The sequence below is a fragment of the Coenobita brevimanus genome, chromosome 78 (assembly GCF_032717465.1).
Source record: "Coenobita brevimanus isolate Jiangsu-jjx chromosome 78, ASM3271746v2, whole genome shotgun sequence".
NCBI lineage: Eukaryota > Metazoa > Arthropoda > Malacostraca > Decapoda > Coenobitidae > Coenobita > Coenobita brevimanus.
In genome coordinates, this window is record NC_137031.1 from 17229715 (window position 1) to 17247342 (window position 17628).

Here is a 17628-nt window from a genome sequence, read left to right on the forward strand (position 1 = left end):
GTTACCGTATTGGACTGCATTCTCGAATTGAAAATATTCACCCTCACTGTAATCCAGTGTCGTCCGCTGCACAATTCTGGGTTCCAGAGCTCGCCTTTTCACTTCCCCCGTCTCTGTCTGTCTGTCTGTCTCTGTCTTTGTCTGTCTGTCTGTCTGTCTGTCTGTCTGTCTCTCTCTCTCTCTCTCTATTTACTTTTCCCAATCACTCTATCTTTTTAAATTTATACAACTTTCTCTTGTCTGCTTCTCTCCCTCTCCCCCTCCCCTCTCTCTCGCTCTTTGTCTTAAGTCTTCCCCGAATCTCACTCCTACCCACCCCCATCATGGGCCTGATCAGTAGTCAGTTATACCGTCATCGCTCTTTTGTGTATCGTGAGTGTAAGACATTTTTCCCCCTGGATAGTTTCCCCGCCAGACATTTTTCCCTGGACATTTTCCCCACTGGACATTTACCCCTCCAGACGTTTTCCCCTCCAGACATTATCCCCTCCATACAGTTTCCCCCTTCATTATTTATTTATCATATACAACTATTTGGCATGGGAAACGGTGTCAATAATACAAGTTTGTTTTTACTGAACTCTTATTTTCATTAAGGATTCATATATTTAATACATTCATAAGTTTAGGGTCGAATACAGTAACCAACCTAACCTAGCCCAACCTAACCTAACCCAACCCAACCCAACCCAACCCAACCCAACCCAACCCAATCCAACCCAACCCAACCTAACCAAACCAACCTAACCTAACCTAACCAACCTAACCTCACCTAAGTGATTTCAATTCCAGCAATAGTTTCGGTCAGTGTTTTGATATAACACAGAGCTGTCAAATACAGTATTAGTAACGGTCAGTGTTTTGTTATTATACCACAGTGTTACCCAGGGAGGATAATATCCACAGGGGAAAATGTATAGAGGGGAATCTGTCAGAGGGGAGAATGTCAGGGGGGGAAAATGTCCAGGAGGGGAAATGACCAGGCCCCGTGTATAGTATGCAGGCAACTTTTATCACACACACTTAGGTCAGATGAATGGAAAGCTATTTTTTTATAACTATTTCCCTTTCCTTTTTATAACTACCTCCCTTTCCTTGGGGGAAGCAGCCTAGGTATATAGATAGATAGATAGATTTCTCATTATGTGCCAAGTTCAAATGGAAAACGCCAGACCAATATTTGTAACTGCTATCAGAATGGAAAGCCAATTTTTTATAACACTTTCTCATTATGTGACAAGTTCAAATGGAGAACACCAGACCAATATTTGTAACTGTTATCAGCGTGACCATTCCACTTCACACAACTGGGTAGCTGGGCTTATAAATTGCACACACACACACACACACACACACACACACACACACACACACACAAGACCTAAAGAAGTATTTCTTAGAAGTTGATTGGGAAAATGAGCTTAGAGGACAAGATTTAAATGCTGTATATAAAAAATTCTGTGAATTTTATGAAATAGGAGTCCAGAAGTACATCCCATAGCACAAAGAAGCAGATAAGAAAATACAGAAATGGTTCAATACAGAATGTAAAAAATCAAAAGAAAGAAGAGATTTGTTGTGGAATAGATACAGAAGACACAATAGTGAAAGGGCATACAATAATTACAAACAGGCAAGAAACGACTATACAAGAATAAGGAGGGAAGCCCAAAAACAGTTTGAGGAGGATATAATAAATAAAAGTAGTGATCAACCGAAGCTGTTTTACAGCTATATCAGAAGCAAAACCAAAGTAAACGATATAATACAATCCATTACGGACGAGGGAATCACCTATACACAAGAGAAAGATATTTGTGAAGCACTAAATAAGAATTTCCGATCAGTTTTTACATGAGAAAAAATGTTGAGAGGGACTATGTGGAACATGCATGTCTACACATACTACCAGATATACAAATAGCAGAAAAAGTAATACAGGAGGAGTTAAGTAAATTAGACAGAGGAAAAGCAAATGGACCTGATGAAATTTCATGTTGGGTGCTACGAGAATGTGCAAAGGAGTTAAGTAAACCATTATTTTTAATTTTCAAGAAATCCTTGAGTCAAGGTAAACTACCTGATATTTGGAAGGAAGCAAATATTGTCCCCTTATTCAAGAAAGGGAATAGACAAAATCCACTCGACTACCGACCAGTATCACTGACCAGTGTTGTAAGCAAGGTATTAGAAAAGCTTATAAGAAAAGGTTTGGTAAATCATCTAGAAGAACACAGTATGATAACACAAAGACAGTTTGGTTTCAGAAAAGGAAAATCATGTGTTACTAATCTGTTGAGCTACTATGACAGAGTAACAGTCACAATACAGGAAAGAGAAGGATGGGTGGACAGTATCTATTTAGATTTCAAGAAAACATTTGACACAGTACCACACCAAAGACTTTTATAGAAACTGTACCATCAAGGAGGAATTCGAGGCAAACTGTTTTGTTGGATGCAAGATTTTCTCATAAAAAGAGAAATGAGAATAGTACTAAGGGGAAACTACTCATCATGGAAAGAAGTGACTAGTAGAGTACCACAGGGTTAAGTGCTGGCACCAATCATGTTTTTAGTGTATATAAATGATATAAAGAGTAACACTGGAAATGAAAGCTATCTAAATATGTTTGCAGACGATACAAAAATACAAAGGAGAATTACTAACACAGACTCTTGTAAAGAGCTACAAGAAGAATTAAATAAACTTCATGAATGGAGTAATACATGGTAAATGGAATTCAATGTGGACAAGTGTCATGTAATCAAGTTTGGTAAAAGTGGAAAAAGACCTGATTGGGATTATAAGTTAGGAAATAAAATCTTACACATAGCAGAAAGAGAGAAGGACCTAGGTGTGATTATCAGTAACAGACTATCTCCGGCTGACCACATCAGTGAGTAGGTACGGAACATGTATACACTGCTTGCAAATATGAGAATAGCATTCACATACATAAAGAAGACATGCTAAGAAGGATAATAACATCATTCATCAGACCAACCCTGGAGTATGCATCAGTAGTCTGGAGTCCTCATCTCAAAAAACACATAGACAAGATTGAAAAAGTTCAAAGGGCCGCTACAAGATGGATACCAAGCTTAAGAGATCTAAGCTACGAAGAAAGACTAAATAAACTGAATCTACCAACACTACAGGAGAGAAGGAAAAGAGGTGACCTGATAATGCTATATAAATGCATATCAGGAAAGGAGAAAATAGACATAAATGATTTCTTAACATATGGGGAAACATCAGTAAGAGGACACTGCAAAAAACTGCATAAGAAGAGAGGTGATAAAGACGTAAGGAAATTCAGTTTCCCAAACAGAGCAATTGATCAATGGAATGCACTACCGAATGAAACAGTGTGTGCCAAAACAATTCACAAATTTAAGGATATGTACGATAAATATGGTTTAAGACACGGGACAGTACGAGCTTGACTCATTCCTGTAACGATACAATTAGGTAAGAACACACACACACACACACACACACACACACACACACACACACACACACACACACACACACACACACAGAGTCATCAGATGTAGATGTCTGACATCGGCGCTCCGTACCAAACCAACACGGCCAGTGGCATTACCTAAATTAGTATCTTTGAATGAGTAAAGCTCTGTACCAGGTTAGACTAAATGATTTTTCATTTTCAAAAGGAAAAAAAAAAGTAAGTTTAAACAAGACTGGTTCAAACAGAACAAAGAACCACGAGGAAAAAAAATGCGCTGAGTCAGCTGGGTTTGTTTAGACTACAGCAACACGGGGTAAGTGTACATACTCTGTAAGTACATACTCTGTTCATTTAGTATTACAAAATGGATACATACTTCAGTAAAACAAATTTGGAAAAGAAAAGGGATAAAAGTAAAAAGCAAAATGATGATTTCTACCAAAAACTGGTTGAAGTGGAGACTCACAATAGACTGGTTGAACGTGTACAGAAAATAGAAATGACTTTCAAAAATGAAATTGATGAAATAAAGAAGCAAATGCACTTGCAAAAGGAAGAGATAGAAAAACTAGGAAGGGAGGCCAATAAGAAAGACACAATCATCAGTGAACTAACAGTGGAACTGAGTACGCTTAGGAAGAAAGTGAGTGAAATGGCAAGTACAGTAGTCAATCACGAGAATGTTATGGAAGAGTTCAAAAATGACACAGAGACAATTACTCAAGCAAGCAGTCTTATGGACCAGAGCAGTGATATTGAGGAGAAGATAACACAGGTGAATGAAGCTGTGCAAAGCTACAAAAATTATGTAGAAACCACGTATGCTGAAATGGTGAAAGTAAAGAAAGACTTAGAAACAAGGGTGGAGGAAAAAAGCATTAAAAAGGAAGTGAAAAGAATAATCCAAAACAATCCAAAGTTAGTCAGAGATTCAGTAGAGATAAACAAATCAATAGTAATCACTGGTATAGAAGAGGAAGAAGTTAAAAACAAGATCACAAGAGACAAAAAGGAGATGGCAAATGTAATGAGCTTACTGAAAGAAGTATCAGAGGAAATCTGTAGTAAAGACATAGAGGAACATAAAAGGTTAGGGAAATACGAAAAAAGCAAGACAAGACCTCTAAAGGTGACTTTCCAGAGTGTAAACACTGTGGAAGAGATACTAAAAAATGCAAAGAATCTTATGGAAAAAGAGGAGTTCAAAAATGTATGGATAAAAAGATGCCTAACACAAGAGGAACTGGAATTACTGAAAGAGAAAAGGGAGGAAGCAAAAACAAAAAATGAGGGAAGATCAGAAGAGGAGAAGAATTTTTTTTTTACAAAGTACTAGGATTGCAGGTACGAAAGTGGTACACAAACAGGATGGAAGAAAAAGGAGGAAGGTAGTAGAACCATGTCATGACAAGTATATAAACAAGATGATAAAGTTGATGTACTGAAATGTGGATGGCATGGTATCTAAATTACTAAAGATGAATGATTATGTCAGAGAAAATGAACCACAAATAATATGCCTAACTGAAACAAAATTAACACCAAGGATATCCAATGACATACTAAACTTAGAGGAATAAAATATATGGAGAAGAGACAGAAATTTAAAAAAAGGAAGAGGAATTATAATATTAACTAAGACAAATCTAAAAGTCAAGGAAATAAAACTAGATATACCATCACAAGTAGAACTGATTGCAGTAGAGATCGACACATCTGAAGATAAAGTAATTGTAGCCAATTTGTACATGCCACCCAGATCAAACACATGGAAAAGAGATGAATATGAGGACCTAGCAGAGAGTACAATTCAGAGTATAAGATCATTGCTACATAAAATGGAAGAGAAATCGGAAAGAATTATACTAACTGGGGACTTCAATACAAATATAAATTGGAATACTCTAGATATAAATAGCCAAGAAAGCTGTTGGGACCAAAAGGTCATGGATCTCGTACAAGAGTTTTTCTTAACGCAACATGTGAGGGAAACCACCAGAAAAAGAGGACTTGATGTACCTTCAGTGCTAGATCTCATATTTACTAGGCAAGAAAATGATATTGAGAATTTAATATATCACCCTCCACTCGGCAAAAGCGATCATGCAGTACTAAATTATAACTTCAGGATAGCATATGACATAGTAAACAGCAATGACAGTTACAAAAAGAGCCTAAACTATAAAAAGGGAAATTATCAAGACCTAAAGATGTATTTCTTAGAAGATGATTGGGAAAATGAGCTTAGAGGACAAGATTTAAATGCTGTATATAAAAAATTTTGTGAATTTTATGAAATAGGAGTCCAGAAGTACATCCCACAGCACAAAGAAGCAGATAAGAAAATACAGAAATGGTTCAAAACAGAATGTAAAAAATCAAAAGAAAGAAGAGATTTGTTGTGGAATAGATACATAAGACACAATAGTGAAAGGGCGTATAATAATTACAAACAGGCAAGAAACGACTATACAAGAATAAGGAGGGAAGCCCAAAAACAGTCTGAGGAGGATATAATAAATAAAAGTAGTGATCAACCAAAGCTGTTTTACAGCTATATCAGAAGCAAAACCAAAGTAAAAGATATAATACAATCCATTACGGACGAGGGAATCACTTATACACAAGAGAAAGATATTTGTGAAGCACTAAATAAGAATTTCCAATTAGTTTTTGCAGAAGAAAAAAATTTTGAGAGGGACTATGTGGAACACGCATGTCCACACATACTACCAGATATACAAATAGCAGAAAAAGGAATACAGGAGGAGTTAAGTAGATTAGACAGAGGAAAAGCAAGTGGTCCTGATGATATTTCATGTTGGGTATTACGAGAATGTGCAAAGGAGTTAAGTAAACCATTATTTTTAATTTTCAAGAAATCTTTGAGTCAAGGTAAACTACCTGATATTTGGAAAAAAGCAAATATTGTCCCCTTATTCAATAAAGGAAATAGACAAAATCCACTCAACTACCGACCAGTATCACTGACCAGTGTTGTAAGCAAGGTATTAGAAAAACTTATAAGAAAAGCTTGGGTAACTCATCTAGAAGAACACAGTATGATAACAGAAAGACAGTGTGGTTTCAGAAAAGGAAAATCATGTGTTACTAATCTGTTGAGCTACTATGATACAGTAACAAACACAATACAGGAAAGGGAAGGATGGGTGGACAGTATCTATTTAGACTTCAAGAAAGCTTTTGACACAGTACCACACCAAAATCTTTTATGGAAACTGTACCATCAAGGTGGAATTCGAGGCAAACTGTTTTGTTGGATGCAAGACTTTCTCATAAAAAGAGAAATGAGGACAGTACTAAGAGGAAACTACTCATCATGGAAAGAAGTGACTAGTGGAGTACCACAGGGTTCAATGCTGGCACCAATCGTGTTTTTAGTGTATATAAATGATATAAACAGTAACACTGGAAATGAGAGCTATCTGAATATGTTTGCAGATGATGCAAAAATACAAAGGAGAATTACTAACACAGACTCTTGTAAAGAGCTACAAGAAAAATTAAATAAACTTCATGAATGGAGTAGTACATGGCAAATGGAATTCAATGTGGACAAGTGTCATTTAATCAAGTTTGGTAAAAGTGGAAAAAGACCTGATTGGGATTATAAGTTAGGAAATAAAACCCTATACACATCAGAAAGAGAGAAAGACTTAGGTGTGATTATCAATAACAGACTATCTCCGGCTAACCACATCAGCGAGAAGGTACGGAACATGTAGGCTATACACTGCTTGCAAATATGAGAATAGCATTCACATACATAAATGAAGACATGCGAAGAAGGATAATAACATCATTCATTAGACCAACCCTGGAATATGCATCAGTAGTCTGGAGTCCTCATCTCAAAAAGCATATAGACAAGATTGAAAAAGTTCAAAGGGCCGCTACAAGATGGATACCAAGCTTAAGGGACCTAAACTACGAAGAAAAACTAAATAAACTGAATCTACCAACACTACACGAGAGAAGGAAAAGAGGTGACATGATAATGCTATATCAGTGCATATCAGGAAAGGAGAAAATAGCCTTAAATGATTATTTAACATATGGAGAAGCATCAGCAAGAGGACATTGCAAAAAACTGCATAAGAAGAGAGGTGATAAAGACGTAAGGAAATTCAGTTTCCCAAATAGAGCAATTGATCAATGGAATGCACTACCGAATGAAATAGTGTGTGCCAAAACAATTCACAAATTTAAGGATATGTACGATAAATATGGTTTAAGACACGGGAGAGTACGAGCTTGACTCATTCCTGTAAAGATACAATTAGGTAAGAACAATTAGGTAAGGTAAGGTAAGAACACACACACACACACACACACACACGATCTAAACTTAAATTGCATTGACAGCGTGGAGACTATAAATATAGTCATTCTAACAAATGACGGTCAATTCCGAGGTTTCGGTGTTCATGCAACCTTTGGCCTAAGCCGTGCTGGGGGCAGTATTTCAAAGGCGTGCACCAGTAACACTGGGTCACTTGACGGGTAGGAGTGTTGGGACTCACAGTTCCGTGTTGTAAGTTCAGCGTTCTAGTTTCTATTTTTTTACAGAATATGATTTCCGTCATTCCTATATACTGTATATACATCTAATCAGTAACTGGCAGCTGGAGGTGGAGGGTGGGGGAGTTGGGCTGAAGACGGGGTAGACTTGTTCGCGATTCCCCCCTTTCCTCTGTACAGGGTAGAGGGGGGAAGGAAGGGGTAACCCCTGAGCAGAAATTAGTACGCGTGAGTGTACAGTCACGCATACTAATTTCTGCTCAGGGGTTACCCCTTCCTTCCCCCCCTCTACCCTGGACAGAGGGAAGGGGGGAATCGAGAACAAGTCTACCCCGCCTTCTGCCCCCAACTCCCCCACCCTCCACCTCCAGCTGCCAGTTACTGATTTGATGCAAATTTTCTCATGTCCTGTAAACATGACTAAACTGTCGTCGCACATGCTTTCAACGGCCAAGATTTGGACTATATTTTTAGAATAAATTATTACCGTATTGAACTGCATTCTCAAATTGAAAATATTCAACATCATTGTAATCCAGTGTCGTCCGCTGCACAATTCTGGGTTCCAGTGCTTACCTTTTCACTTCCCCCAGCTGTCTCTCTCTCTCTCTCTGAATTTACTTTTCCCACTCACTCTTTCTTTTTAAATTTATATAACTTTCTCTTTGCTTCTCTCCCCCTCTCCCCCTTCTCTCTCGTTCTTTGTTTTAAGTCTTCCCCGCCTCTCACCCCTCCCCTCCCCCCACCTTAAGCCTGATCAGCAGTCAGTTATACCGTCACCGCTCCTTCGTATATCGTGTGCAGGCAACATTTATCACACACACTTAGGTCAGATGTATGGAAAGCTAATTTTTTTTTTTAATATATATAATTGTATTTCTCATTATGTGCCAAGTTCAAATAGAGAACACCAGACCAATATTCGTAATCTTTATTAAAGTGACCGTTCCACTTCACATAGCTGGGTAGCTGGGCTTATAAACTGCACACACACACACACACACACACACACACACACACACACACCACTTAAATTTTGCACTGACAGCGTGGCGACTACAAAATAATATAGTCATTCTAACAACTGGATCTGCTGGCTCCAAACCTTCCCTGTCCCAGTCAAACTCCTCATTCAATAACCGGTTATTGAATGAGGAGTCCGGTTATTGAATGAGGAGTTTGACTGGGACAGGGAAGGTTTGGAGCCAGCAGATCCAGTTGTTAGAATGACTATATTATTTTGTAGTCGCCACGCTGTCAGTGCAAAATTTAAGTCGTGTGTGTGTGTGTGTGTGTGTGTGTGTGTGTGCAGTTTATAAGCCCAGCTACCCAGCTATGTGAAGTGGAACGGTCACTTTAATAAAGATTACGAATATTGGTCTGGTGTTCTCTATTTGAACTTGGCACATAATGAGAAATACAATTATATATATATATATATATATATATATATATATATATATATATATATATATATATATATATATATATATATATATATATATATATATATATATATATATATATATATATATATATATATATATATATATATATATATATATATATATATAGCTTTCCATACATCTGACCTAAGTGTGTATGATAAATGTTGCCTGCACACGATATACGAAGGAGCGGTGACGGTATAACTGACTGCTGATCAGGCCTAAGGTGGGGGGAGGGGAGGGGTGAGAGGCGGGGAAGACTTAAGACAAAGAGCGAGAGAGGAGGGGGAGAGAAGCAAAGAGAAAGTTACATAAATTTAAAAAGAAAGAGTGAATGGGAAAAGTAAATTCAGAGAGAGAGAGAGAGAGAGAGAGAGAGAGAGAGAGAGAGACAGCTGGGGGAAGTGAAAAGGTAAACACTGGAACCCAGAATTGTGCAGCGGACGACACTGGATTACAATGATGGTGAATATTTTCAATTTGAGAATGCAGTTCAATACAGTAATAATTTATTCTAAAAATATAGTCCAAATCTTGGCCGTTGAAAGCGTGTGCGACGACAGTTTAGTCATGTTTACAGGACATGAGAAAATTTGCGTCTAATCAGTAACTGGCAGCTGGAGGTGGAGGGTGGGGGAGTTGGGGGCAGAAGGCGGGGTTGACTTGTTCGCGATTCCCCCCTTCCCTCTGTCCAGGGTAGAGGGGGGAAGGAAGGGCTAACCCCTGTGCAGAAATTATTACGCGTGACTGTACAGTCGCCAAACTTTCCACCTGGGCCACCTAGCCGCGAAAGATGGATAACGGGTGCTAGCAACAGTGTATCTGTTTGTTTGTGTGTACATGCTCGGCGAAAGCTCGGATCATCAACTCTCGTCTTCCATAGTGAACCTCAGTCAGAGTTCATCCCAATATTAAGTCGACAGTTTTTAGCCGACAGAATTTCAAAGGAACTTCTTGAAATTATTGGATTATGAGAGTGTTGAAAACAATAAGCGAAATAATCTGAAAGATAGCATCGTTACATATATTACATATTTATAAACTTATTCTTTTTCATTATTACATGATAAAATCAAGGCTAAAAATTATCTGCTGAATATTGGGGGAAGAACCGTCGTGTGACCGGCCCTTACGGTAGAAAAATAGATACCGGTGTCTGATTGCTCGTTCTCCAGTCCTGGGCCGGTCTCAATTAAAACTATTAAAATACCATTCTTGATCCGAGACATGATTAGATAAGTATTAATCGTTACAGGATTATTCGTTGGGCGGATATTAATTTAAACTAAGTAGGAGAGATAGGAACCGTAGATGTCACAGGTTGAAACTCGTTCTTTGAGGCAGAATACTGCCTCGAGTCAGCCGTTCTCAGCCATTTATGGGATGAACTCTGACGGAGTTTCACTACGGACGAAGAGAGTTGATGATCCGAACTTTCGTCGCGCATGTACACACGAACAAACAGATACACTGTTGCCAGCACATGTTACCCACCTCTCGCGGCTAGGTGGCCCAGGTGGAAAGTTTGGCGACTGTACATAGCAAATAAAACGAGAATGCAAGAAGTAAACATTAAATATATACAGTTGTTGGCAAATGGCAATAAAAGAAGTACGAAGGAACATGGAGATAAAGGGGGAATGGAGTTCGAGCATCTTCTATGTAACCCAACTAGGAGAAGGGAAACAATGAAAAAGGAACAGCATGAATAAACAGCACAGCAGTGGAACGGGGATTGCAAAGAGCAACTTCAAGTTATGCTGGGAATTTAAGTGGAAAAAATGAGGGAAGAGGCATGGGAATCAATAAAATTGCGATGTTGTTACTAGAAGAAAGGAAAAAAGAAAGAATAAGTTTTTTCTTGAGTGGGAAGGGGCAAGCATATGCAGTCAAGATAATTAGGAAAATTCAATTAATAGATCAGACGAGGTAAATGGAGGTGTAATGGTATGGTTGGACGGAGAGACTAATTTAATGAATGAATGAAGAATATCTAGCATATGGCTCATCAGGGTGACTTGGTTAATTGTACTGTACAATATAATTTACATAGCTGTCATCCTATGCAAAATGCGCATATCAAGGCCTAGTTTTTATGGATCCTGAAAGGCAGATGATCTGATGGACCAAGAACACCAGCTTATGTCACTGGAGAGATAAAGTGGTACTGTTGAAAGTAGCCGTGGAAATCTACTTTTGCAGAGGGGCGGTGATATGATCGAGTGTGTGTCAATGAAGGATCTTGACAAGGGCTTAACAAGTAAGAAAACGTGTATACGAAACAACGGGACGATCTGCATTGTCTGATGCAGCTTGACTGAACCAAGATCCGGGTGACTATAGGGAACCAACCAGACCAGCAGAGATTACAGGAAGAGAAGTAGTAAACTGGCAATTTGCGTTGTATTGTAAATACAACGCAAATTACCAGTTCACTTGTGGGTGATCAAGGACGTTATGCTGACTGGTTGTCGCGAGTACGAGAATCGCCAGCTGCAGTGCAAAAAAAAAAAAAAAAAAAAAAAAAAACTAATAATAAGAAAATGAATGGACAAGTAAAAACAACAAGAGGGGACGAGAGAAGCAGGCGAGTAAAGCACGCGCAGAACCGAAGAGAAGAAAAAATGTAAAAGTGAAAAAGAAAAGCAATATCCACAATTTCTAGGTGAGAACTAATATAAAAGACGGGAGAATAGATAAGACAAAACTAGTAGTATGCAAAAGTAATGATCGAGAAGGTAAATAATGTAGGAAAAAGCAAGGAAAACGTAAAACTAAATAAGGAGAAAAATGGTTTAACGAGAATAGCGAAAGAGGAGGAGGCAAGAAAAAAGAAAACAGGAGGAACACTAGAAGATATGCAAAAAACTGAAGAGTAAGCGAGGGAGAAAAATCTGACAAGCGACTTTATGGAAAGGTGAGCAAATATGAAGAAGAAATGAAGGCAAGAAGGAGGGGAGGCGAGGAGCAGGAGGGAACTAGACACAAAGAGAGAGAGAAATGAAAAGAGAAGGATAGCATAGGAGGGAAAATGTCGAAAAGAGGTTTAGATGGCAAGAGAACGAAAAGATGATTAAGAACGGATTTAAAAAAAATTGGAAACAGGTGGTGAAAGGGGGCAGGGGAGAGTGAAAGTTAGAAAGAGAATGCCGAAAGTATATATACAGAGAGAGAGAGAGAGAGAGAGAGAGAGAGAGAGAGAGAGAGAGAGAGAGAGAGAGAGAGAGAGAGAGAGACTTTGAAGGAGTTACAGAGACAGTTAATACTGTGCCAAACAAGAAGCAGTGTCAAGGCACAGCAAACCCGTCCCCGGCATTCATTTTAGTGCTGATGTATTAACACAACAGGATATCTAGTCAAAGATGCCACGCATCAAATGCGAACTAAATCGGGTGAATATTGAAGATTTTATGCCCATTTGAAATTTTAGGCCTAACCCACCCGATATTGAACCCCTTACCGCCAACCTGGGGGTGACCTCCCTGATGCAATGGGCATGTTATAGGATACGGATTTGAAAGATACATCTTTAGGTTTTGGTTTCATGTCGATATATGAAATGAGTTATGGTGATTTTTTTTATTTATTTTTTTTTACATTTTTGGGACCTATAGCCTAGGCCTTGGTCCAGTTTGGCCCAAACTTTAATCAGGTGATCAGAAGGTCATACCCCATCATCACTGTAATTTTAGTCAAAATCGCACAAGTAGTTCTCGCGTAAAGTTGTTAAGACAGACAGACAGACAGAAAGACAGACAAACAAACCGAGTGATAACAAAAACCGTCCCCGAGCACCTCTGGGACGGGGACGGGTAACCAAGTTTTACCCAAACCGAGGAGGTACTATGAATGAAGCTGCAAAGTATTCTAAACCTTGCTACTCTATTAGTAAGAGAAAAGAATAGAAAATTATAGTGTAGACATTATTTAGCCACTAGTATATATCTCATAACACAATGTACACCTCCAGACAGAAATTCTTGATACAGGGTAATCTGCCACTAGAGGTCAGGATAATCTACCCCTCAGAACTCCCCCTCCATACCCCTACCAAAACACTAATGGATCGGAGATATGAAGCTTCGCTTACTCTCACGTCTTGCCGCATGTAATGTAACTTTCATTTATCTTACTATTAGGTGTATGATCAAGTGCATAGATCCATCTTCAGTTCCATGAGAAATGATTATATCGGAGTTTTAGTAGATTACAGTACAATCACCCTAATTTACAGAGTTTGGCTTCCAAATATTTATCCAATGTTTTCTAAGCGATAGACTAAAATCAAGTAACAGTTAAAAGTTATTTGGCCACATGTCTCTCTCCTGCCTTGTCATCAGGACAGCCACATATGCACCCACCTACTTATCCATCTACCCACTCTACCCATCCAACACAACCCACCGACCTCATCCCGGCCACCCACCCAGCGCACCGATCCCTTCTATCCACCCTGCTAACCCACGAATGCCATACACGAAGCTCACCCAACAATGCCACTCAATACATTCACTTATTCACTTCTCCACCCTGAACTTATCCAGCCACCCAACCCAACTACCCACTTCGATCATCCCGACCACGCAATCGTCTCAGCCACCCTGGCGACCAACGGTGCCCACTTACCCTAGCGACTCACTGTCCACACATCCCAACAACCTATCTTGCCACTAACCCATACCACCCACCCTCTCCACTCACGAATTCCACCCACATTGCTCATCCAACAATGCCACCCATCTCATCCATCCACACAACCCTCCCACCTCTCCATGAACACTCCCTACCCATCTCACCCTGCCCATCCACCCATCCTGTCCATCCACTCCTCCCACCGACCCACCCACCCATCCACATGCCCAACCACCCTTCTTACCCAACCCCACTCACTACGCCACCCCATTCACCCATTTGAACCTGACTTATCCATCAAATTCATCTTATCCAAAGCTAACTTACCAACCCCTCCCCGACCTCCCAGATATCCAGCCACCTACCCATCTAGCCCACCAAACACATCCACTCACTAACCCATTTACCCCTACAACCCACCCAAAACCACTCCACACACCACACCCAACAACTGTCCCCCCTCCCTCCTCTCCACCATTACCACTGTCCACTCACCCTCACAATGCACCGAACTACCACACCCATCAACTCAATCTCATCAACTCCACCCACCCAATCAACTGACACACACACACACACACACACACACACACACACTCAGAGAGAGAGAGAGAGAGAGAGAGAGACTGACACAGTAAGTGTGCGTCCACACGTGTGCTCGAGCAAGTCCTGGCAACATGTAAGCAAAACAGTAACGAACACTCTGCAAACATGTTGGGAACAGCAGCGTCCAGACGATGTTGGCAACATCATGATGAAGTCTCAGTTGTCTGGTATGGATACTCTTATCCCATCGCCTCTCTTGCAAGTGTTCGAAGCTGCACTGAAACATGTTTGCATACATATGTCCAAATACTGCTGCAAACATGTTCCCGAACATGTTGCCTGCAGTGTTGCCAATGTATGTTCGAGAGCACGTGTTGACTCGCCCTAAGACAAACAAAAAAACACACACACACACACACACACACACACACACACACACACACACACACACACACACACACATTGAGAGAGTAGTTCACAACGACTTCACTCAGTAATCATCCTCAGTGGTTATCCCCGAGGAAGATTGGCCCTACGTCTTATGAATTACTGTTTGATGGCTGACTATAATAATTGAACAGTATGAACGCATATAATACTGAAAAGGGTTTATGCCAGAGATATGAGTCAATGTACTGTGCATGCTGCTATTAGAACAATACTAGACACTTCCACATCTCATCCGTCCCCTTCACCGTCCCGAAATCCTCCCTCCCTCCTTTCCCACCCTTCCGCATCTGTGTGTGTGTGTGTGTGTGTGTGCACATCTCTGTTTTTACCTAATTGTTCTTACCTAATTGTATCTTTACAGGAGTGAGTCAGGCTCGTACTGTCCCGTGTATTAAACCATTTTTATCATACATATCCTTAAATTTATAAATAGTTTTGGCACGCATTATTTCATTCGGTAGCGCATTCCACTTATCAATTGCCCTATTTGGGAAACTGAATTTCCTTACGTCTTTCTCACCTCTCTTTTTATGCATTTTTTTTTTTCAGTGTCCTCCTAATGATGCTTCCCCATAGGTTATATCTCAATGATGTCTATTCTTTCTTTCCCTGAGATGTATTTATATGGAGTCATCATGTTTCCTCTTCCTTCTCGCTTGTAGTTTTGGTAGGTTCAGTTTTTCTGGTCTCCATTTCATAGCTTAGAACCTTTAACCCCTTAACTGCGAGGCATCACTTTCGTGATGCTTGGGAGCAAGGGATCATATCGTGGGGTGTCACTTTTGTGATTCTGTATTATTTTGAATTCGCCCAGGCTTTCAAGTGGTGGCTTGTATCATCTATCAGTACTGCCAATGTCCAACACTAGTCAGCACTCCTAATCTCATCTGTACTTCCATCCATTGTTGACAATTTAGCCATTTCTCCCCGTTCTTGACTCCCCTCCCTACCTTCCCTCCATTACCCTCTCCTCTCGCCTGCCCGGCCGTGCTGCGCTAAGTAAATCTTCCCCGGAATTTTCCACTGATTTCATCCATTGAAATAAGCCCTATGCTCTATTCTTATACCAAATAATATATACAAAAAAGAAATAAGGTAGGTGATAGTGTCATACACCTGGAATTGGCTAATTTTCTCCTGACAACATCTCATGTGCACCCATTCACTAATTTTCACTGTTTATTTCCCCTTGAAATATGCCGTATAATCTATTCTCATAATAAAAATATATATAAGAAACGAAGGGAGAAGCCTAAATGATATTTACATTCACCTGGAACTACCTAATTTATTATGTATTGTCTAGATTTCCTGCCAATCATTTCATAGCATATGTATTAGCAGCTGTCACCACGCTGACATTGGCAGCCTTTCACTGCCCCTAGGCCACCACAGCATTCAGTTTACTGTCATCTTTCAAGATGAAACCACATCGGATTCACGCCTGTCCAATCCGCTGCATTTTAGCCCCATGCAAAGGGCCCTGTGACCTCTACCCCTACTAAACCTCGTGTGGAAAGGGGTCAAAGGCTAAGTGACTGCTGTGGAACGTGAACTGGCTAATTTATCAATGAAAATGATGGACAGTGACTACGATCTTTCTGGTGACTAAAACAGTGCAAGTGGAAATGTGAATAATGTGTAAATAATGTGTAACACAGTGTAAATAAAATAGAAATGTAAATAATGTAAATAAAACAGAGAATGTAAATAGAAATGTAAATGAGTAGTGATATAAGAATAAGAGAATAAATACTAGGGGAAAGGAAAGTGAAAGTTTCACTCTAGCATGTATGAATACTATGAGTTATGAAAGTGAAGGTGAAAATGACAGATTCGCTCTCAACGCTAGTATACAGGACAAGAAAGTGAATGCTACGTATTTTACTGAAAGAGAAATTGAATGCCTACAGTGACAATAAACTACTATTACTGAAGGAAACTTATGGATAAAGACTGCAGATATATATGTTATATAGTAATAGAAATATAAAGTGTGAATAATAAATGACAGAATACCAGCGGCGAACGAGTGCAAGTGGAAAGCTGGTACGCGCTCGTAATTTTCATTGATTTCACTGTTTTTTTTTTTGGAGTATGGATTCCAAACTATTTGAAAATCATAGAATAGTGTTTCTAGTGATAATATCAGGCTGTGGTAATCATATTACGGGGTGTCGGGAAGTGTAAGGTGGAGACTTCTATACCCAACTTCAGAAGTCTCCACAAGTCCTACGGTATTCGACAAAGGCTCAACAAACATCCCAGGAGAAAGCTAAAGGTATATGCTATATGCATATTTAATTATATTATTTAGGACTAATAACTGATTTTTGGCAAATATTTTTACAAAGTCTGTCGGAGTGTGAATATCCCCGCGGGACACGCAAGGAGCGCCAAAACAACCCCGTGGCTTATGGGTTAAGCTTGGTACCCATCTTGTATTAGCCCATTGTACTTTTTCAGTCTTATCTATGTGTTTTTTGAGATGAGGATTCCAGACCACTGATGTAAATTCGAGGGTTGGTCTGA